Below are 5,971 nucleotides of genomic sequence, written 5' to 3' on the forward strand. Positions count from 1 at the left end.
TGAACTTCAACTTTACTAGTTTTTACCAAAGGTAGATCCTCTTCTTTGACAAGAAAAAAAAAATAGTCAAATTACATAATAAGCATTTTCATACTCTTGTGTATATTCCTTTTTTAGACTTCAATGGCTCATTCAGGACTCCCTACCAACTCAAAGTTCTGTCCATTGCTGCTTTGTAAATAAATGGGACGCTGTCCCTTTAAGACTCGGCAGGGGCGGGGCTTCTGTGGAGCGCGAGGAGCGTGGGAGGAGGAGGGCGGGTTACGTCCGCCATACAGATGCACACCAAACGGACGTTAGAGCCCAAGGACTAGCTCACTGCTCCTCTGTTATTCTCCATGTGAGGTAACTAAACTCATTGTTCACTCCTCTTTCTTCTTCTTCTGGTTTTAAGTCATAGTCTCAAACTTTTCGGGTTTTCAACCACAAACAAGCGAACTTCTTTACTTTTTGTGCTGTTATTTATTGTTTTGGGGCTAAAAAGGAGAAACTGTTTTGGCTTTAGACTAGAGGACGACGGCTTGTAGTGTTCAAGTAATACTTTGTCTGTTTTGATATAGAGTTTAGATATATTTATTCGAATAAACCAACAGTGTTAAATCTGCATCTCATTTGAATGTCAAATCTGCTCTCGGGAGTGGGATCCTGGCAGTCTCTTCGGGCTCTTGGCTGTCCCAAATGGGGTGAAAACAAAAGCCCCGGGCTCTCCTGAGTGTCCTACATCATCCAGACAGGGGGCAGGAACAGAAATAAAGACACAAAACCACTTGGATCAAATTTTAAACAACCAGTACTGAGATTTAACAACTTAAAGTTAATTGTTTGGACTTTCTACAAGTCTGTTTTTCTCTCAATCTTTTTAAAAAGTTTACTTTTTAAAGTTTTTTTTCCCCTCATCACATATTTAGTAAAATATACAAGTAAACGGATTTGTTAAAATTTGTGGGACAAAACTCTAAAAATTATGCTTCTAATTTTGTGTCAGTGGATCTAAGCTACTATTTTAGTATAAAATATAATTTAATCATAACAGGAGGCAGATGGATTTCCAGAGCATCAGTGCTCTTAAATGAGGGTTACATAACATTAATACTCTCAGGGAATCCCAATATAATCCCTGGGACAGTGTCAAGATACTTTAACACCTTCATTTACTTTCTCACAAACTTGTTTCGTGTGAGCAGGACAGTTTACCCCCACCCTACCCTAAATGTTTACCTGCCAACCCTCCTTCTCCACCACCACCGGCTAAAAGCTCTCTCGTATAGTTTCCGATCCATTTTACTACCCGACGTTTCATTATTCTCCACTCATCGCAGCTCTTCACTGGTGTTAAATCGTCTGTCTGGACAATAGTCGGACGTATTGACTAATGAGCTTTGCATTAGTGTTGTCTTTGCACAAATGTTGCCCTCTGACCCTACTGTGGGGCAAAAAAACAGACCATAACAACAGCTTGTCAGGCAGGATTCGTCATATGGCTTGATGAATCATTGATTATTATTTGCATTTTTGAATAGAAATGAGAGAAGGGGTGCTTTTATTTTTGAATTAAAGTTGTCTTGGAAGAATGACCTCTTTTTCCTACTCTTTTCTTCCTTTTTGGGACACCAGTGTTGTATTACAGCTCAAAGTGGAGCTGGTTTATGGCCTTTTTCAGGCAGATATCTCTCCATTAAGATCTGTTGTGTCAGAGGGGAAGGGAGTACGTGCTGCTTTCATTTTTGACTTTTTTCTTTTTTTTTTTTGAGGCTATTAAATTTGCACCGGAGGATAGTGCTGAGGAGGCTGGCGGCTTTCCCGACTCTGACTGTGGTGAAGTCATTGCAGTATTAGTCTGTGTCTGTGAATCAGTCGAGGCTTGTGAGCTCACAGACTTCAGGCGTTATCATCAAGTTTGTCACTAAGTTCGTAAAAACACGGAAAATATTTTTTCAAGTATTTTATTAAAGTTTTAATCCACTACTACTTTATTGTTTTCTTTTTTATCCAGTAAGGCATCTGATAAAGAGAGCAAAGGTTGCAGTACTAGCTTCTAATAGGTGAGTTATTTACATATATTTAGGAAAAGGTGTGTTACATTTAGAACTTTCCTCTTAAGCTTGTGTTGTTATTTCAGCCGGTGTGTCAGGAAAACATTGGATTATCGACTTATATTAATAATCCCCATAGAAAGTTTGTTTGTTGCAGACAATTCAAGGATTCACCCCGCCTAAAAAGAAAGCTGATTATGTCTTGAGCAGCAAAACCCTTCTGTCCTAAGGCCTTTCTTTGGAAGAAACTCACAAGGTTATTTATTAGTTACTACAAAACATGAGGTCCAATTTTTTTTTAGTGATTCTCCACCTTTTATGTTCAGGTTCATGGATGGGACCAGGCAGATAAAGCTAGCATGAAGGACATTTATATTTGACTTAAACCATATAACTGTATATTTATTATTTATACTCGGTATATCATTCAGGAATGAGAATAGCACAGGAAAGAAGAAGCAGAATTCTTCACTCGACGTTCCTATAACTTCATCTTTTTCTCACAGACTGATGTGCTATCGTTCATCTCCGCCCTTGTTTTGGTTTCTGTAAACACCTGCGGCACGGCGAACAAAACCAACCTGTTACCCTGCCCGTGATTTCATCAAGCATTATAGTTTCATTTGCTTGTAACACTCTCAAAACGCTCCTAATTGAAAACTTCCAAAGGGCACATTTCCAAATGCGTCTCTACTAACTCAGCTTCAAGTCAACACTCATTGTTTAAGCCCGGCTGCATTCTTGTCATCTTGTAAAACTAGTCCTAATGACTGCAAACGTCTGCACGCGGCCAGTTCACTGGGTTGGTACTAATTATCAGCATTCAGAACATTTAAACATCTATAACTTTACCACTAAGTCGTCATGCGACACACATCCTGCAATCTTTTTAATTATTTGAATCACTAGAACATTTCTTTCCTCTCAGGGCTAGTTCTAATTGCATTCTTTGAATGAATAAAAGCAGGTGTGGCTGTAGGCTCTAAGCGGACAGCTTTGGTACAGGCACTATTTTGTCAAGTCCAGTAGGCTTCTATTGTTTCCTGGCTCTGAATGGAAATAAAAGCAGATGGCCTTTTTCCCCCTAAGGCTTATTGAAAAGACACAGGAAGTCTGTTGGCTTAACTTTGGCCACCTCTGAGCTGCACAGATGACAAAATCATGTCAGGAAACCAGATCTCGGGATGGAAAGAGTCACATGAACTGTTGAATAGCAGAAGTCAAAAAGAAATCCTGAGAGATTTCCTGGTTTCCTCATAAGTATCAGCTCACACATCGTTCCCGCTTGCAGTGGAGAGGACTTTTCCAGGTCAGTAATCCTGTGCCGTGGGGTCCAATTCTTTTACAGATAAGAATCGAAGGCCTTTGTCTCCGAAAGAGAATGTAAATCACTGTAAATAGTAGTTGTCACCTTTGAGCCCCATCTCGCAAATACCTGTTCGGGTGTGAGTGAATGTATTTTTTATCTATAGTTTTCTTCAAATACCTGCATGCGGTTTTGGGTGTAACTCAAGAGTTTGCGTGCTATCTCTTCTCAATTGTACTTTGTGTTACACACTTGGGTTTTTATACAATTAATTCAGTTTTGGACATTGTTTGTGTGTATCAGTTTTAAACTCTGCACCCAAGGGTCGAATTTCTCTGATAACCTTTGAACATTTTTACTTGAGATCAAACAGAAGCTGTTGAAGGACTTTAAACATTCTCCTACACATCCTCACCTATGAGCTCACGCTTATCAAGATTATATGAAAAAAATGCGTTTGAATAGGTAAATTAAGTGTATTTTAAAGACTTTAATTTAGACAAAGTGAAAGAAAACTTGATTATAGTCAAATGAAGCTCATGGAACTTCAAAGGTAAACCAGAACTTTTTATAGAGGCGTTTATACTTGAAAGAACGTGGTCCTAAACTAAAAGGTAACTTATGCAGACCTTTATCAGTGTCCCCTTTACATCCAGATAATGGCCTTAAATGTCCATTCACTATTAGACTTCATTCATTTCCAAAGAAGTCCACATGAATTGGAGCATTTCACAGGTTATCCTTTGTCTTTATCAGCAGTGGGCCATCAGAGCCTGCAGTCCCTAAAGTTAATCATAAATGTGCATTGATTTTCTTTTAAATAAATTTAAATACTTTACAAGTTTAAAAAAAAATTCTTTGTCAAACTTGCGTCAAATAATGTTCACTAAGTTGAGCTGCTGATTGAGTTGTACATTGCGGTATCTTGTGTTGTCAACATATGAGATGTGCCAGAGGCCTTCAGAAACCACAAAGGAGGGTGGTAGGCGCGTGAATTGAGCAGAGACGGACAGTTGAAAATAGGGCTCCCACAAACAAATATTTTAATCGTTGACCAATTGCCGATTATTTTTTTATTCTTTACCAGACATTGCATTAGACACTTCATTTATTGCTTTTTTTTTAAATGTTTCCCACTTTCAAGTTCCGTTGGCAAGTTGTTGTAGTACCTGAGTCTTCCTAGAACTTCATGGGACATCATCGGATTAGCACTACTGTGTGTGTCAAAGACGACGGCAGAAGCGGCATTAGAAAGCACACACCAAAGTTTTGAGAATAAAAAAAAGACTAGTCAACTATTAAATTAGTCGCAGACTATTTTAAGAGTTGAGAAATTCCTGACTAATCAAGTAATCGTGGTAGCCCTAGTTGAAAAAATCTTGAGTTTCTGACACCACCTAGAAAACTTCGATTGACTGTGAAGTCAATAGGAAGAATAATTATAATCAAGTTTTTTTTTTTCTTCAGAGCAAAGATTTGAGTGAAAACATATTACAACTTCAGGTTCTATTCAGTTTGTCTGACTATTCTTAAAACCAATGTTTTTGTTCAGAGCAAATTTTTGGAGTTAAATCTCATGCCAAGCTGAACAAAAACATAGCTATTAGCTTTAACCCCTTATTACAACAAAATATAACCCGTTGATGGACAAGAAGCATGTGGCTAATGACCTAGACATTGAGAAGATGCAAATACTAAAAAAAGCCTTCAAAACTGCGTTTACTGATCGTTCCGATAAACAAAAACATTTGAAGTGTAATGCAAACAGCAATTTCAAACATTTTGCAAATATGGACAGTAGAAGTTACAAAATAGACCAGAAGTGTATTTTTGGATGATCTTCCCATCAGCTAATAATGAAAAAGCTGATGAGGGTGTTAAAAGTTAAGTCTGTTATCATTCCAGATCCATAGCAGCTGTCTGCATGTTTAGTCTACACTTTGGAAAACACTTGTTTTAGTATAGTCGCCTTCTGGTAGTAATCATGTGAAAGTGGCTTGATAAAGGAGATAAGTGGTGATTAAGAGACGTAATCTGAGACCTAATGGTATGTCACAAAAATCTGTTTTCATTCCGCTAATATTATAAAAATCAGGCCAAGAAAAATAAGTTAATGCAGTCTCAGTAAAATAAAAATGCACCAGTTCCAGTATTGCCTAAGTCTTTCATGAGTAAATAAGGAGATGTGATTCTCCACTGGGACTGCACTCTTGCCTCACAGTGAGAAGTCCCTGCTGGATCCTTTCAGTGTGCATGTTCTCTCTGTGCATGTGTGGGTTTTCTCCGGGCACTTCAGCTTCCTCACACAGTCCAAAAACATGGTTCATAGGTTAATTGGGTACTCCCTAGGTTTGAATGTGAGTGTGTGATGGACTAGCGACTTGTTCAGGGTGTACCCTGGGATAGGCTTCAGCAACCCGTGACACCAAAGGGATTTTGCAGATTCAAAAATATGGATGGATGGATGGATGATTCTCAACTGTGAATAGTGGACAAGCTTTAGATGTACATGTAGACGGAATTCATGCCATGCACTTGAAAGCTGTATCTATGGTGGATCTATCCATTCAAACCTTGAGGAATTAAATAAATAAATCAATAAAAAATAGGGATAAAAGTCCTGTCCTAGTTG

General features: G+C 38.3%; 1 protein-coding gene across 1 annotated transcript in view; it reads left to right on the forward strand.

Moving 5' to 3' along the window:
* The first annotated feature begins 216 nt into the window (after positions 1-216).
* The window catches only part of cdc42ep4b (CDC42 effector protein (Rho GTPase binding) 4b), an 18,100-nt gene continuing 12,345 nt past the window's right edge, over positions 217-5,971 (forward strand). Inside the window, exon 1 of the mRNA XM_024285513.2 lies at positions 217-345. The gene's annotated coding sequence lies outside the window, so the exon portion shown is untranslated. The remainder of the gene's footprint in view (positions 346-5,971) is intronic.

The sequence above is a fragment of the Oryzias melastigma genome, linkage group LG19 (assembly GCF_002922805.2).
Source record: "Oryzias melastigma strain HK-1 linkage group LG19, ASM292280v2, whole genome shotgun sequence".
In the NCBI taxonomy this organism is placed as follows: domain Eukaryota; kingdom Metazoa; phylum Chordata; class Actinopteri; order Beloniformes; family Adrianichthyidae; genus Oryzias; species Oryzias melastigma.